The sequence below is a fragment of the Podarcis liolepis genome (assembly GCF_965112155.1).
Source record: "Podarcis liolepis genome assembly, chromosome: 3".
NCBI lineage: Eukaryota > Metazoa > Chordata > Lepidosauria > Squamata > Lacertidae > Podarcis > Podarcis liolepis.
Genome location: NC_139557.1, coordinates 27,893,412 through 27,911,705, shown reverse-complemented (window position 1 = coordinate 27,911,705; position 18,294 = coordinate 27,893,412). Strand labels below are relative to the sequence as shown.

At 43.9% G+C, this 18,294-nt stretch overlaps 1 long non-coding RNA gene across 1 annotated transcript in view; it reads right to left on the bottom strand.

Moving 5' to 3' along the window:
* LOC310703455 overlaps positions 1-18,294 on the bottom strand; it is a 46,932-nt gene that overhangs the window by 23,134 nt on the left and 5,504 nt on the right. Inside the window, exon 2 of the long non-coding RNA XR_014524141.1 lies at positions 10,914-11,009. This is a non-coding gene — a long non-coding RNA (uncharacterized lncRNA). The remainder of the gene's footprint in view (positions 1-10,913; positions 11,010-18,294) is intronic.

The following is an 18,294-nucleotide window of genomic DNA, read 5'->3' as shown; positions in this document are numbered from 1 at the left end:
ATTTTTAATTCAGAATTCCCACACATTCCTAAAATGTGGTGCATCAGTCAAAACTAAGCAACCGGAAGAACTTTCTGACTGTAAGAGCTGTTTGACAGTGGAACTGACTCCCTGGGTAGGTGGTGGACTCTCCTTCATTGGATGTTTTTAAGCAGAGGTTGGATGGTCGTCTGTCACAGATGCTTTAGTTGAGATTCCTGCATTGCAGAGGGTTGGACAAGACAACCCTTGGCATCCCTTCCAACTCTACAGTTCTATGATTCTATCCTACCTCTCCCATAAAGAAGGCTGATCGCCGAAGAATTGATGCTTTTGAATTATGGTGCTGGAGGAGACTCTTGAGAGTCCCATGGACTGCAAGAAGATCAAACGTATCCATTCTTAAGAAAATCAGCCCTGAGTGCTTGCTGGAAGGACAGATCTGAAGCTGAGGCTCCAATATTTCGGCCACCTCATGAGAAGAGAAGACTCCCTGGAAAAGACCCTGATGGTGGGAAAGATGGAGGGCACAAGGAGAAGGGGACGACAGAGGACGAGATGGTTGGACAGTATTCTCGAAGCTACAAACATGAGTCTGACCAAACTGCGGGAGGCAGTTGAAGACAGAAGTGCCTGGCGTGCTCTGACCCATGGGGTCACGAAGAGTCGGATATGACTAAACGACTAAACAACATCATCCTACCTCTTACTCCACTCCCTGCCCCATGCCAAAGACCTGGCATTGCACAAAATTGACTTCATTGTGCCATTACCAGCTTGATCCTATAATTATTTACACGTGGTAGGAACAACAATGAGCAATGGGGACATAGTAAGTGAGGGTGGCGGCGGTGGCTGCTCATTGGGCAAGAAGGCCGGGAGCCCAACAGCAGGTGGCACTAGAGCCCCAAACTGACAGAGCCAACTACTTTTGGTTTTGTCCCCATCCTCCTCCCTGCTGAGTTTTACGAGGAGGAAGCTGACAGGCAGGGCCACCCTCTAGAGTGGTTCTCAACCTGAGGGTCCCCAGATGTTGTTGGACTACAACTCCCATCATCCCCAGCTAGCAAGGCCAGAGCTCAGGGATGATGGAAGTTGTAGTCCAACAACATCTGGGGACCTACAGGTTGAGAAAGGCTGCGTATAGACTAATCATAAGTCTAAGTAAGTAAGGGTGGAGGCAGGTGTGAGACTGGGCTTGGTGGGGCAATGCTCCTACCAGTGGACCAACCTCCACTGGGTGTCTGTGCATAGTAGAAGAATATAAGAGCCTTGCTGGATCAGGCCAAAGGTTCATCCTTCAGCATCCTGCTCTCACAGTGGTCAACCAGATATCTCTTGAGCAGAGCCATAGCTATGGGGGGGTAGCCAGGTCTTTTGCCCCAGGTGAAGCTTCCAGAGGCAGGGGTGGAGGAAGGGGGGTGCCATGGGGGCATGTCACCCTGGGTGTCACCACTGAGGGGCGTGACAAAATGCCGGGTGGCTTGCTGTATGCCCAAGCCATGCGTCTCCTGGGAGTGATGTGGTGGCTTGAGGACCCACAGGCTCTGCGCTACCCCCAAACGATCTACCCACCGCCTCGCCCCATAGGGTGGCTTAGTGGGAGGAGGCAGGCAGACTCCTCAGAGGCCCAGCAGATCGTCCTGTCCCAGCTAGCCCTGCCCCGTGGGCAAGGGTCCGCTGCTGTCCAGAGGGGTGCCATTGAGGCTCACAGCCTGTGTGTGTGTGTGTGTGTGTGTGTGTGTGTGTACGCAAATGTGCATGGAGGGTGCCAAACTGAGTCTTTGTCCCAGGTGCAATAAAGCCTAGTTTCACCCCTGTTCTTGAGAAGCCTGCAAGTATGATAGGAGTGCAGCAGCACTCATCTTTCTTGTGATCCCCAGCAACACGTGAAGAGAGGCAAACTGCCTCTAGCAGTGAAAGTTCAGACATCTATTACCTTCTACAGTGGTACCTCGGGTTACATACGCTTCAGGTTACATATGCTTCAGGTTACAGACTCCGCTAACCCAGAAATAGTACCTCGGGTTAAGAACTTTGCTTCAGGATGAGAACAGAAATCGCTCGGCGGCAGTGGGAGGCCCCATTAGCTAAAGTGGTGCTTCAGGTTAAGAACAGTTTCAGGTTAAGAACGGACCTCCGGAACGAATTAAGTTCTTAACCCGAGGTACCACTGTACTACCAACAACCCCCAACATCCTAACCATTTTAGAATTCAGGGTGTGCCCCCTGTGAATGTAAAGAGCACATTGCAACAAAAAAATCCAGCAGGATCAAGAAAGAGGCAATGCTTGAGGCGACAATGATGACTGTTCCGCTTCCCAATGAGAAGCTCCCCGCCCCCAACATTTTATTTTTCCCAACTTGCAGAGCAGCTTATTGGCTCTCTCATTTGCATGGCATTTTCCCTCTTGCAGCCTGCTCATTAAACATTTCTTAAATCCCCACCGTTCTCATTTTTGGCTCAGGGCTCTGCTATTATTCATTTGTACTGAGAGCCGTCAGAGCATAGAATATTTCTGGTGATGTTTTAGGGTTTTAAACAGGAAATGTTGGCTGGTTTGGGTGGCAGTGGGTGCACTTTGCAAATCTGAATGCAACAATAAATTTTAAAAATGGTGTCATTTTTTTTTTTTTTTACTGCATGTCAAGAGAAGAGGCTGAAAGCTGGCACTATTTTCATTACGATGAATCAGTGCTAATATAAAGAGCTTCCCTAAAAAGGAGAAGACAATGAGCAGAAAACAAGGCAAGCTGGTGTTATGTACTGAGTTGAATAGGATCCAAAATGCAGCAGTCTGATTGGTCCTAGAACAATAGGATTCAGAATGCAGCAGTCTGATTGGTCCTAGAACAATGCAGCAGTATGATTGGTCCGCAGGAGCCACCCAATCCAGCTCCAGGTGGAAGTGAATCCACAACCTGATCGGCCTACAGGATAATCCCGGAATTAGCCAATCATGTGCAGCCCATTGTGTAAATAATGTATATAAAGCAGATATTGTGGGGGAACTTCCATTCCTCTTCACCACTATGAGCTGAATAAAGAGCATGAAATCCACTCTCAACTCTGAGTATATTTCAGCTGACCAGATTGATTGTGTGAAAGCTTGTGCTTCTGTAATGAGGGCAATCTTTAGCAGCAACAAATAAGTAAACTGCAAATGCATCAGAGGATATATTTGACATGATTCAGCATAAATTCACTTAATCACTACAATGGCTTGGAAGGGGAAATGCTATTGCTCTGTTACTTAATAAAAGCAAAACAGAATCTTCATGAACTGTTTTCCCCTGAAGCACAGCTGAACGGAGGTAACTTCTGCTCTCAGGTTTCCTGGCTGGTGGTTTATTGACGGGAATTCCAGGAAGGGTCCCCTTGAGTATTTTCCATAAACATCAAGGCGAGAGCACAACTGCATTCATATTTATGGAAGTCAAAGACAGCCAAGACAAATATCTTTGAAGATATTAAAATGATTTTGAGGGATTTTTTTTGTTACATGTATGCAGCTTTCTGGAGGTTTGGTGGATTTGCTGAAACCTGAACAGTTCCAAAGCTAGGAAGGTGCTGTAACAAAATATTTTGCAAGAAGTCCCCCCCAAAGAAATACAGTCGTACCTTGTAAGTCGAACGGAATCCATTCTGGAAGTCCATTCGACTTCCAAAATGGTCGAAAACCAAATCGCTGCTTCTGATTGGCTGCAGGAAGCCCCGTCGGACATTCGGTTTCCAAAAGAATGTTCACAAACAGGAACAATCACTTCTGGGTTTGCGGTGTTCAGATGCCAAAACATCCGAGTTCCAGGGTATTTGGGATCCAAGGTACTACTGTATTAGGAACAGAACAGAGAAAGCTGCTGGGTCACTGGTCACTGAGGCTGGATCTACACTGACTTGTTTAACGTTATTAGAACAATATTACATATGCCATTCTAAAACGTCACAGGGCATATTTGTTAATTACAGCATTTTTTTACCTTGTTTTTTCCCCTGTCAAAACGCTGTCTCCCTGCTGCTGGTTGCTCTGCAGCGCCCTCCGGTGTCACATTTTAATAACACATTATGGACGTTAAAAGTAGGACGTTATCAAAACCATTCCTTAACGTTAAAAACCATGAGTGTAGATCTGCTCTGAGTGGCAGTTGCTCACCAGGGTTTCAGGCAGGCAGCCTTTCCCAGTCCTACCTGGAGATTCTGGGACTGAAGCTGGGAAACCAAAGCAGCTGCTCCACCATTTGAGTACAGGCAATGACCAATTTATGCGTGTCCCATTTATACACAACCGCATGCACATGCATCGTGGTGACCCAGAAGCGGCCGAAAAAGGGGTGGGGCAGGGGCGCAATGGGGCATAATGGAGGTGCAATAAGCTTATGCATGCTCTGTCAACGAAAGAGGTCAGGAATGTAACCCTACAAATCAATTGTTGCCTATACATCCCTTTCCTGGAGTTTTACCAGCGGTGGGTACCACAAAATAAAGAAGGCCTCTATTAAATAAGGACAGCTGGTCCATATACAATGAAATAAAATGTTTTTACCCATAGGGTGATACTGCAAGTTCTGTAGCAGCTTTACCGTGCCTTTTGGATAACCTGTCCCTAACAATGCACAGTCTACCTTTTGCTATTCTGCTGAGGCCTTATAGCAAGCATCAGACTTCCAGCAGCAATTCTGGAAGAGCAGTCTTAGGGTGAAGACAGGCATAATATCCTGCTGGGGGGGGGGGGAGCAGTTTAGAAAGTGTGCTTAGACTCCTTTCACTGTGCACAGAACGTATGTAAGCTCTCCCATCATGGCTACTCACTAACCACCATAGTAGCTTGTGGGAGCAGGCTGTTACTGTATTCCAGAATATTAGTGTATTTCAGACTATATGGGGATTCCTTGCAATGTTCTGTAACAAAAAACAAAACAGAAACAAAACAGAAATAACAGGTTAACGCCAGGGTAGGGGTGGTCACATAATGTCAAGTAAATTTCCCTAGCTACTTTCACAGGCTGTGGCCTCAGCAAGCCAGCTATTACTGAAAATGAAACGTAAGGGAGGGGTTATTCTGTGCACAAATTAAATCCAGCTTAACAAATAAAACAACAAGAACAACCAAGCTCTGGCGAAGGTACAATTCTTGCATTCGCAGGAGAAAAGTAGAAAAAGGAGGTGGGGGAAGAAACCCTGATTTACATTATGGATTACAAAGAAAGCATTGAGATGACCTATTCTGTTTAGACGGGAAAGAATGAGAAGGATCTGAAGGAATTGTATGACTGAGTGCCACCATTAGACAAATATATCCCACAGGAACGGTGTTGTTTCTCACACACGTGAGGCTTGTGTAGACAGCAGCGAAGCAACAGCTACATGTGGATCAGTTCACATGATGGAAAATAACCTCTGCGTGAAATGTCCACCCAGAAAAGCTACTTGCAGACCACATCTCTCTAGACAAACTATTTATTGTACTTCCATGATGATTTGCCCTGACAGTATCATGAACACAGTAACATGGGGTCCTGCTTTCAACACCATTTGTGAATGCAAAAGTTTTGGGGTGGTCACACCACTTCATTTCCAATCAGTGCATGCCCCCAAACTCCCTGCTGAAATCCCATTAACTGTTCATACCGCAAAAGTTCTGGTCCCCCACCCCCACTTTTGTTGTGCTATAGCCCCTCTGGACAGCAATAATGGCAGCACCGGGGAAGCATCGCAGAACGGCTCACAAAGCAGAATAAATCCACCACCAAGGCACTCTTATTGCATCAAGAACATGTTGAATTCACCAGCAATCAAACAACCATCTGGAGAGCCCCACAGATAGCAACGACTAAGTCAGCCATTTCATAGCCTTGCCTCTATGGTTTTCAAACCTTTATTTGCTTTGATTGTTTACGTTTTCACTTCTCGTAATTCTCTGCATTGGGAAAATTAAACGATAGCAAAAGGTTTCTACAAAGAATCTTAACAATATTTAATTTCTATTTCACAATATGTCCTCTTTGTTGGCAAAAGGAAAGAGGCAAATTAGTGCTTGGTGGAATTTTTAATATTATTATTTTGGTGAAGTGAAGTGCTTTTTGGTTCTGAATATTCTCCAGGGCCACCTGAAGTTTTAAATACAGAATACAAGATTAGAGAATCTCAGCCCCAGAAGATCTCAAGACCTCTCTATCTTGCCCACATAACTATCTCCAGGCCACACACACTTCAGTGCTTCTGTTTTGCAACCCAAGGGTTTTTGCTTGGCTAGAATGTGTCCTTGAATTCTGATCATGCTTCTTGCTTGCTTGGATGAAAGATAGAGAGAGGTGTATGAATGTTTAGTAGCTAGCCAACTGTACAAAGGTAGAATTAACCTTGATGACGAAACCTGCCTGGCAAAAGAGGGCATCCTTTATAAAAAAAGTATACCAATTCTGATTGATACAAAACTGGCTGAATTCACTTTTAAGTGCTCACTTCCCCTCTTTGAACTTTGTAGGACAGAGAGGAACTCCACTAATCAGAGAATTTCTTTTAAAAGCCTGTTTTATGTGCACATTTATTTTATTTATTTTAAACATTTCCATTCCACCTCTCCAAAGCTCCAGGCAACAAAGATGAAAGCAATAAACCCGCAGAGCAAGCTCCCAATAAAATATAAATATAGCAAAGCCTGTAACGTTCATAACAGCACCAGCAAGCTCTCATTAAAACTTTGGGGCTGAAAACTGCTTGGAACAGGTGCCTTTGATCAACTCTGAATGTCATGCAGGAGTTCATTGGGCCCATTGCAGTAATGGCATTGCTTCTTGCTGAGATGCCCTAACTTCACACACTATAGCACCTGATGCAGGGCCTGACCAGCAGGGGTTACCTTGTTGACACCTTGAATGGTTTCCAGAAGCTAACAGAGCAGTACAGTTTCTGAAAGAGATCTCAAACATGCTCCCATCAACTGACTGAACAACAACACCTGCCTTTAAAAAGGACAAAAGGGTCCTTTCAGACCACCTTTTACTGAGCATCTATCCTGATTTGTTTGCTGCTGCTTCAAAGCAAGTGTTACCCCATACTTTACCCATCCCTTTATCCCACAAAGTATGATCTTCTGGGAAAGTGGCTTTATTGCGCAAGACATCCATATCAGCTCTAATGGCACAACCTGATTTTGCTGGCATGTGATTGGGGGGTGAGATTCAAATAGTGGCAGCCTGGAAGAACACAAAGACTAACAAATATAACCTAAGCTTTTGGTGACTAGAGGCAACTTCATGAGATTACAAGCAGTGCTATTCTGAACTTCATGAGATACAAGAAGCATCCTGAATTGCATGTTTATATATACACATAGTTTGGGCAGGGGCAGTTGAGGCAGGCGAGAGTTGCAAACACTGAGAAACAAAATGTGGGAAGTATAGAGGTAATGACAACTGTGTAATTCACAAAATATTGGTTGCACCTGGCATCTTTAATGTTAGAAAATCCCTGGAATCCAATATCAAAGTTTGGGGCAAGTACTCCTTGGTGCGAGAACCCCAGCACAGATTTAACATGGCAAAACATATAGCAAAGAAAGCATGGAAAATATAGATTGTAAAACCTTTAAAATATGCCCTTTCCACTGAATTCCAAAGCAATCTTTTTTTAAATCCCCTTCCAAAGTTTTCCACTTCCCTAGCAATCGGATAGGCCACACATTTGGTAAGTTATAAAAATGGTTTACTTACAAACTCTCCAAAGAGTCGTGTCCTTTTCCATACAGCAGTCACAAAAAGTTGCACAGGCAGGGAAACACTGCTTTGTCACAAAATGGTTAAAGTTCCTAAACTATTGGTTTAGGGAAATGCTAGTTTCAGGCTCCATTCCTGTCTGGAACAAAAGAGGTTGGTTGGGCTGGAGAGAGCAGCTCAGAGAAGTTCACCTGTAGACAGAGGGAACAAAGGTTTAATTACAGTACCTATTTCCTCCCAAGGTGAGGGGAAGTGACATAGGCTAAGCCTAACAGAACAGTTTACTCTATGGTATTAACCCCTTCATGCATTACTTAGACTCAAGCATATTGGTTATATGAAGCTGGCTTAGCCTATGCTTAATACATGTTTATAAATCCCTTTGTCCCATGTAGGTGCCAAGACTCTTTTCTCTGTGTGTTTGCTGCAACAGTTCAACACAGCTCCCCCTCTTGACATTGAGCACTTAGTTTCCTGGCCCTCCCTATGAGCAGCTCAGTGCAAAGCAGTTACCAAGTGCACCATTTAGAGTTTCCCAATTAAGCAACCTATAAATACTTCTAAATCAGTAAAATAATTATCTTGATAATATGGATGAAAAGCAGTCATAAATAAAACAAGCAGCACCCCCCAAAAACACACACACACACTCAAAAATTATGGGGGCTTACTGGAGGTCATGTTGAATGCTTCTTGTCTTATTATTATATATTTATTCCATCATGGCAAAAAGCAGGCTAGCTGAACAGTATTGCATTATACAGAAGCTGGTGACTTCAGTGTTTTGATTTATGTGCACATGTGTGCTTCAAAACTGAAGCTCTACATACTTCCAAATCAGTTCCCTGGAACTGATTGTGCCCACTTTTGAGCACCGTATTTTAAGGACACTGACCAACCAGGCTGTGTCCAGAAGAGGGCAACCCATGAGGAGATATGAGCCTTCAAAGATATGAAGGGCTGTCATGCTGGTGATGATCAGATTTGTGCTCTTGCTCCAAAGGGTGGGAATTGCTTGGAAGCAGATTTCAGGTAAACCTCAGCTTCCTAAGAGTAAGAGTAAGAGTAAGAGTTGTTCAGCAATGGTAGGCTCTCTTTCACTGGAGGTATTTAAGCAGGGCCTGCACAGCCAACTCTCAGGGAAGTTGTAGCTGCATCCTGCAGTGTAGCTCTTGCCTAGAGTACAGGGTTAAGTTAGGTGACCTCCAAGATCCCATCCAGCATTCTGCGATCCTGCAAAATATGCTCTTTGAAATGCCCTGAAGATGTATTTGAGGGTGTTGAGGACTGCAGCCCAAAAGCACAGCTTCTGTAGGACAACTTATACAGAGCAAGGCAGTCTCTATCCTAAACAGAGAACTGCAAACAGCTGGCTAAAGAAAAAAACAAAACAAAGGTTGAATCTGGACAAATGTGGGTGAGAAGAAACTTGATGACAGCAAGTGGACCTAGAAGAGCAATGTGAAAGTTAGAATGCAGGATGTGTGCTAACACAGTCCCAAGCGTGTGCCTATGTGGATTTATATTATTCCCTCTGACTGAGGATTTGGCTCTCCTGAACTGGCCTTGCATTAATTAGTCAACTCCCACACAAGGCTGTGCTTCAAAACTGAAAGCTGTTTCTTGGATCTTTTTGTCTTTCTTTTATTTCCTAAAAAAAGATATGACTAGTTTGCAAAGGAATAATGAAGCTCCATCCAGGGCCTGCTAGACAAAGATCACATCTGAAGCAAAACTCATTAACTGTTAAGCATAAAAAGACACCAAATAATTAGAGCCTCATATAACCAACATGCTTAATGCATAAAACTGCCAGGCCAGGCTTAGCTCACCTTGGGAGGAAGTAGATAATCAAACCTTTCTTCCCCTTCAGTCTATCTGGGGAGCTCAACTTATGAGGGGGTCTGAGCTGGTTGCTTCAAGCTCAGTCTGTGTGGCTCTCACACATCACTCTTCAGTCCCTATACCAATAATTTAGGAACTTTCACCACTTGGGAACTAAGCCAAGTTCAACTGCCTGTGCATCCTTTTACACTGATGTATGGAAAAACACATGAACCTGACCTTTGAAGAGTTTGTAAGTTAACCAATTTTTAACCTACTAAATGTATGGTATTTTTCCTATGCCTGGGGAAGAGGGGAGTTTTGGAACTCGGAAAGGTCTTTTTTTAAAGGTCTAACAGCCTGTACATCCTTTACTTTGCTGCATGTTTTATGGTTTTAAATATCTGCTGGAGGTTCTCTCACCCAAGAGTAATTGCCCCAGACTTGGATCTTGGGATTCAGGAATTCTTCTTTTATACCAACATAAAGGCACATGGTATCCTGGGAATTGTAGTTTTTAAGGGTCCTGGGAACTGTAGCTCTGTGAGGGGTAAACAGCAGCTCCTATGATTCTTTGAGCAAAGCAATGAACTTTGAATATATGGTGTATGTAACTTGGAAGTGTTTCTTCAATCAAGGCAAGTTGAAGTGGGCTGTGTAAATTACTCTTAAAGAGACAACTCCCTCTGTCCTAAAATGTTCAAGCAGCTGTGGAATTCCCTATTTAACATGTCCCCACAGCTGGTATTGATTGAAGAAGCTGTCTTTTCCCCAGTGTTGTTCAGTTAGTAGTTGTCTTAAGTTTCTGAAGATCACAATCCTTTAACAATGGGAGAGAAGGAAGACTTGTCCTTTAAGGCAGGGGTGGATATATAACAAGCTTCCTAGAAACCTGATATTGTATTATTATTATTACCTTGAGGTCCACCAGGTACCAAATAGGGGTGAGAAGGAAGAGGAAGAGGATATGTTATTAGAATTAAGGAACATGCATATGTTCAGTCCAGGCATTCGTGAGTTTGCAGTCTTTTGCACTCACAAATCCACTCTTGGTTTCCTCATAATAATTTTTCCACTCTAGGAGTCTAATTTAAGGGGTGGGCATGTGTGTAGCTTTCAGCTGTTGCTAATGCTGAACTCCTGGGAGATAGGAACTCTTACTGCTACACTGTGAGATCCTAATTTATCTTTAAAAAATAAATAAGAACATTATCTATACTTACAGCCTGCCCTTCACAGAATGGACCCATAGCAGGTTGCACAAAATATCACCATTGAAAACAAAATATACCGGACAATAAAACCATTAAATTTAAACCACAAGACTAAGCAAAGTCACAAAAGCAGCAAAGCAGGAGTGAGGGTAGCACAGTAAGAAGAAAGCATTCACTTACCCCAACGCCTGGGTAATGAGGTGAGTCTTGATCTGATGGCGAAACCTGAACAATCTTGGTGCAAGATACACCTCGGAGGGGAGGGCATTCCATAGCCTGGGGACAAGAGAAGACCCTCTCACATGGTGTTGTGTCTTAAAAGGGCCTTCCCACTCCTCTTTTCCACAACCATCCCCTGATTTAAAGGCACAACCCCACAGAATTAACTGAGCTAACACTAGTTTGTGTTGTTTGCTTGTTGTTGTTGTATATTTATTTCTCTCCCGCCTTTGTCCCTAGCAGAGATTCAAGGCGGCTTACAAATAAAATAAGAACAACCAAAATGATGGGCGGGGGGAGGGACAATAATTAAAAAGCAATTCAGCATTAATAGAATTAAAATGTTCTTAGAATTAAAAATGGATTTAACAGTACTGCATTTCCAGCATTCAATGCACTTCATATTTTTATGAACAATGGTCCTTTAGTTAGGGGAATTACTGGCTAATGGCTCAACGGACAGAGAAATTCTTCTTAATAAGATACAATAGCCAGGAAGTAGCTAGAACATCCTTGAGGGCTCTGAACAGAGGAATAGCTTTCCTTCCCCCCAGCTAAAGATGATGTCATCTAGATTGTTCATTCTCTCCCTCTTTCCCTCTGTAAAGGAAAAGCAGCAATACCTTGTATGGAAGTGGAGGCAGTTTTGTCTTGGTGATGGAACTGCCTCTGTTGGGATTGGGATGGGATGGCAGGGAGGTTGGGGAAGCAGGTGAGATTTGGGCTGGAGGCTTCCTCGGTCACAGTTAATGCAGTGACAGTGGAACCTGATCAGCGTCAGTGCAGTTCTGTTTTAGGAAAGCAATCCTGGAATGGCCTGGTTAGTGCAGTTCATTCGCTAAAGCTTTTGAATGACTTACTCTCTGTTCATTGCTGAACCTCAAAGTATGCATCTCCAAAAGCAGGGCAGTCTGCATGTGAATTCATATTTTTCCTCCGTGCACTCGCTTTCCAATTGGCTGCACGTATTTTGGATTAAACAATGGGAAATAGCTTTCCTACTGTGCAATTTATTGCTCCTAAAATGTCTGAGAATGATCTTTGGCAGTCTTTCTCCCAGGAGGAAGCCAATAATTAAGCAAGAAAATCCAGAAGGACAGGCTTGTTAGATTGTTGTAGGGGGGAAAGAAAAGACCCCAATAATTATGGCACCTTTTAACAGACTAACATAGATTAACAGCTTTCATAGATCCACACCCCAGCACACATTTAGAGCGCATGTCTTCTCCCAAAGAATCTCAGGAACTGTTGTTGGTTAAGGATGCTGTGAATTATATCGGTGTGAGGGAGAACTCTGGCAGAAAGGGCACTGCCCCATGTTGCCCTAATGAAGAGCAGTCTCTGGGACAAAGAACACTTTTGTTTACTACTGACTGCGGTAATTGGACCATACACACCTTTGCAACTACTGTAATTTAAAGAGAAATGCAGCACTCCGAAGGCCATGATAAATAAAGTATGTAGCATTTCTTATGGGAAAAACACGGCCTCTGTGGGGTTCTTATATTTCCCCCCAAGACCATACTTAGAAAAACATCTATTTTAATTTAAACTCAAGGACTGCAATGAATGGGACATGGGTGGTGCTGTGGGCTAAACCACAGAGCCTAGGACTTGCCAATCAGAAGGTCGGCGGTTCAAATCCCCGCGACGGGGTGAGCTCCCGTTGCTCGGTCCCTGCTCCTGCCAACCTAGCAGTTCGAAAGCACGTCAAAGTGCAAGTAGATAAATAGGTACCACTCTAGCAGGAAGGTAAACAGCATTTCCGTGCGCTGCTTTATTTTGCCAGAAGCCGCTTAGTCATGCTGCCACATGACCGGGAAGCTGTACGCCAGCTCCCTCGGCTAATAAAGCGAGATGAGCGCTGCAACCCCAGAGTTGGCCACAACTGGACCTAATGGTCAGGGGTCCCTTTACCTTTACCTTTACCTTACTGCACTGAATACATGCTTGTACACACAACTGCTTGCACACATATACTAGGGGCCACTTCTAAATTACAAGCAGGAACGCCTGTTTTAAGAGGTACCAAAGAGACATACTATGCAACAGAGGGTGTGTGCTTTTTGTGGTTTTTTTTAAAAGAATGCAATAAAAATTGAAATACTGGCATACGGTATTTGCTGATAGTGCAACATTTTAATGTTATCTGGGGAACAATGAGATTTGCTCATTTCCAGATGTTAGGCCAGCTGGTGTGCATCAATGCACCTGCCTGAGCAAGAGTTTGCAACCTTTATACATGTCAAAATTATGTGGAGGATTGAGGCTGAAATCATAGACCCTATTACCTGATGGCAAGCCACAATGAAATGAATGGACTTTACTTCTGAGTAGATAAGTATAGAGCTGCACAGGAAGTCACTTGGCATCTAAAAGCAGATCCATCCCACTGCATTTTAATCCTTTATGGATTATTAGTTTGCCAAATTCTGGCTGTGTTGTATATGGTGGCAAAATGTTTACTAGGGATATTTCTAGACTGACACTATTTTGCAATTACAGGTAGGTAGCTGTGTTGGTCTGCCATAGTCAAAATAAAAAAATTCCTTCCAGTAGCACCTTAAAGACAAACTAAGTTAGTTCCTGGTATGAGCTTTCGTGTGCATGTATCTGAAGAAGTGTGCATGCACACGAAAGCTCATACCAGGAACTAACTTAGTTGGTCTTTAAGGTGCTACTGGAAGGAATTTTTTTATTTTGACTATTTTGCAAGTGGGATTCAATCCCATACTGGCAAATTTCAGTTTGTACAATTAAAGTAGATTTTGCACTTTTGCACAACAACCCCTCTTCCTGCTTCAAAAATTTACATACTAGTAAATTCAGGTGCTGCAAATTCAAACTCTGCAGGTAAAAACAGGTTACCTGAAGTCATTGTGATGTCAGGAGATTCACAAACATGGCCCTTTGGTGCACGTGGAGATAAGAATTTAGCCTGCCGCTTATATCACTATGATGTGTCCACACTAATACATGAAGTGGAGCTGTAGTTGTTGGCACCTGTCTCAAGACACAATGGAATGTGCCTCTGGGGGTGAAGTCAAACCGCCGCATTAGCAGCACCAAAATGGCCTCCCGGGCTCATAAGCCTAGGCAGTGTGTATGGAGGTCCTGGGTTGCCCAGATGTCAAGTCTCGATGTGGTCCAAAGGAAAGCAGAGCAATAAGTTTGGCATCAGCTTGGCTGCTCAAGTTGCCAGAAGGCAGTGTACAAGGCACCACCCAACCACCGTACAGGCTCCACTCCAGATTTGTACAGGGTTCACTCCTTAGCCAGTGTGGTATAGTGGTGAAGAGCGGTAGACTTGTAATCTGGTGAACCGGGTTCACTTCCCCGCTCCTCCACATGTAGCTGCTGGGTGACCTTGGGTTAGTCACACTTCTCTGAAGTCTCTCAGCCTCACTCACCTCACAGAGTGTTTGTTGTGGGGGAGGAAGGGAAAGGAGATTGTTAGCCACTTTGAAACTCCTTAGGGTAGCGATAAAGCAGGATATCAAATCCAAACTACTACTACTACTACTACTACTACTACTACTCTTCTTCTTCTTCTTCTTCTTCTTCTTCTTCTTCTTCTTCTTCTTCTTCTTCTTCTTCTTCTGATATCCCACAAGACAGCAGAGGTTTAGGATTAGAATTTTCCTTGGTGGACTACCTTCCTAGGTTGACAAGCCCCATTTGCTCTTCACTTCCCAGAAACCGCCATTTTGACTGTTGGACCCACTGTTGGTCTTGTCTGCTCAATCCACCAGAGTCTGTCTTTGCATGCAGGGGAAGCCCCAAACTCACCAAAGGTTTGAGACCACCCTCACCTCGTTTAACTGGATCAGGCATGGCCAAACTCGGCCCTGCAGATGTTTTGGGACTACATTTCCCATCATCCCTAGCTAACAGGACCAGTGGGCAGGAATGATGGGAATTGTAGTCCCAAAACATCTGGAGGGCTGAGTTTGGCCATGCCTGAACTGAAAGCCATTTCCCGGGGTGTGGCTGCTGTCACATGCTGACAGCTTCTAGCAGCCACAGGAGCAAGTTGAGTGTTGGGTGGGACCATAGGTGGACAAAAATACCCAAGAAGGAGCACAGAAGAACATGTCTCCCACCAGGGGTGCTACCCCTCCTCTAACACCCCTGGTTGTTTTTCGTGCTTGGCTTATTAATATACTCTTTTCCTTCTAGAAAGAGGGAAATGTGACTTTCCAAAACTGGCGCATGTACCTTCCAGCACTGTGGGGTAGCACTCGTTTGACACACCATCACATAACCTCCTCACTAAAAAAAAAATCAAAACGAATGCTTATTAAATAGCCAAAGTGGTCAAAAATTCCTGAAAATGTGTGTGAGCAAATCAGAATGAACACTCAGTAAACAAGACAGAGTGTGATCAAAGTAATTTCATGTTGGGATGATGTCTGCAAAGTTTACAGGGAATGGCTCCATCATTACAATGGCATAGTCATCAGATAGCACTATGTCCTGGATATCTGTGAAGCAAGACTCATTACTGCTATTGCATTTTCCATTTTTGTCCCAAGCTCCATTTCAGTGAGCTGAATCCAAAAGGCAGAAACCCGCTTGTGCAAGCAGGGTCTTCTTATCCAGTGATTCCAGTTGCAGCTCTGTGTCCCAAACCATTCCAGTGGGTTGCCTGATCCACCAGGAGTCACTTTTTGGGGTGGCTACAGCAGGATGCGGGTGGCACTGTGGGTTAAACCACAGAGCCTAGGACTTGCCGATCAGAAGATCGGCTGTTCAAATCCCCGCGACGGGGTGAGCTCCTGTTGCTCCTGCCAACCTAGCAGTTCGAAAGCACATCAAAATGCAAGTAGATAAATAGGTACCGCTCCGGTGGGAAGGTAAACGGCGTTTCCGTGTGCTGCTCTGGTTCACCAGAAGCGGCTTAGTCATGCTGGCCACATGACCTGGAAGCTGTACGCCAGCTCCCTCGGCCAATAAAATGAGATGAGCGCTGCAACCCCAGAGTCAGCCACGACTGGACCTAATGGTCAGGGGTCCCTTTACCTTTACCTTACAGCAGGGCTGAAGTGAAAAAGTCACATTTCACAAGACAAGCTCCATTCATAGTTCATAGACTCCAATCCAGTAGCCTTCCTATAGGATTACTCTTTCCCATGCCACATTTCAAAAATGTACTTTCTAAAACTCTCCCAAAGTTGACACTATTGCTTGCACAGACAAAAGGTACAATGCCATCCAAGTGAAACCATGTGAAATAAATGAAAGTGAGGCAGCAATCTTATTTAGCTGGGAGCAAGTCTCACTGAACACAAGGGATGGACCAATCTATCAATTTCAGTTTCTCTCAGTTTCTCATTTCCCCCCATCTTAAGTAGAATGTAGAATATAATGTTGTGTGTACACAACTGTAGTTCTAAAATCTCTAAGAGGAGAGTTCCAGCCCTTTACTAGACTGTACAGTGGTACCTCTGGTTAAGTACTTAATTCATTCCGGAGGCCCGTTCTTAACCTGAAACTGTTCTTAACCTGAAGCACCGCTTTAGCTAATGGGGCCTCCTGCTGCCGCCACACCGCCAGAGCACGATTTCTGTTCTCATCCTGAAGCAAAGTTCTTAACCTGAGGTACTATTTCTAGGTTAGTGGAGTGTGTAACCTGAAGCGTATGTAACCTGAGGTACCACTGTAGTTCATAGAATTCATATAAACTCAACCTTGATAATGGAAGGGGAAATAGTTATACAAGGTGCCTGCAATTCTACAGTATCTTGTTTTTAATACTTTTTAAAGGAGATGCTGATTTTTGGGGTCCATCTGTATTTCCTGCCTCCTTTTATGCTTCCTCCAGCAGGTTTATTGTTTCAGAAATATTTCCCTGCAGCATGTTGATTTAGATGATTTGACAGCATTGTATCTGGTAGTTAAAGAAGATATGTGGATTTTATGACAAGAGTGCGTCGCGTCGCTGAGCTCCTTTTACAGATGTGGTCATGTCTTGCTACTAATGCTTGTTCCATTATCAGATGCCTTGGAAGTCTGGGAATTTTCAGCTCAGTTGGTTTGGGAACTAGCAAACCTTGGAGCATTGTAAATCATTGCTGCTGAAATCCTCTTGTCTCTCCATTCTAATCACTGCCAGCAGGAGAGCCTTCTAGATGTTCAGCCAGTTGGCTGCAGTGATATTTAACCATATCATCAGCCACCTGGCAATGTGTGTCACAAGGATAGACTGACAAAGCAGATACATTAATAAAGTATCTACCAAATACCCGAAATGAGCCGGGCCTTCAAACACCTGGTTTGAGTGGCAACCCTATTTTCCTACTTAAATAGCCTATACTGCATCTCTGTTTTATCACATCCAGCAATACAGGGAAGTTTGGGAGCATAACCAGCAACAATTGTGGGTACGGGGTGAGGGTGTGGGTTGAAGATTAAAATCTCGAGAAGTATTAATGGTATCTTTATAACTGATTACCAGTGTATCCAGATTTGTCTCTATAAGCTTCAAAATACAGTGAAGGATGCCCTGTTATTTTAATTGCTGCAAACTGGACCATATGTCTATGTCCTGGGGACTGTTCCATTTGTTACTGACTAAGAACATGGTGATTCATTCAGAAGATCTTGCCAAAACATTGAGTCAGCATACATGGAGTTATTCCACTTTAAATGAGGTACTAGAGGGCAGATCCACATCATACATTTGAAGCAAAGCCAACATTCCTTTTGAAACACATGACTTCCCTGTACTCCACAAATCCTGGGGGTGGCAGTTTCCCCCTAACAAAGCTGCAGTACCCAGCATCCTTAACAAACCACATTTCTCAAGATTTGGCTCATGCAAGACTAGGCCCGGGGGCAATCATGGCTCTGAACCCAGGTCTGCTGTGTCTAGTCCAACACCCCATTGCCTCTACCACATCGCCTCTGTTACGAAAGCAACAATGTCACTACAGCAATTTTGTTGTTCAAATAAACTGAAAAAAATTATTTGCTCAAATAAAGTCACAAACTGAACGGTCCATCAGTTATAAAATCTTGTCTCTTTTGACGACATGAGAATAGTGCTGCTGATAAATTTTGCAGAGTGTGGGGTTGACTTTTGAGCAAATTGAGAGGGCTGCTGTCCAGACTTTTCCTGCAAAACAATGTCACCAAGAGGTGTTCACGGGACAGAGGTCAAAGTAGAAAGAGTCCTAAAATTTCAGTGTGCAATTCCCAATATTTTAATGAGTGGGCTTATAATCATGGCAAACCACTGGCTCCGACTTTCTTTGACCTTTCCTGTTTTGCTCTGGAATGTTGCTCCTGCACTGCTTGGATAATGGGATAAACTTGCCAGATGGTCCGCATAAGAAGCAAC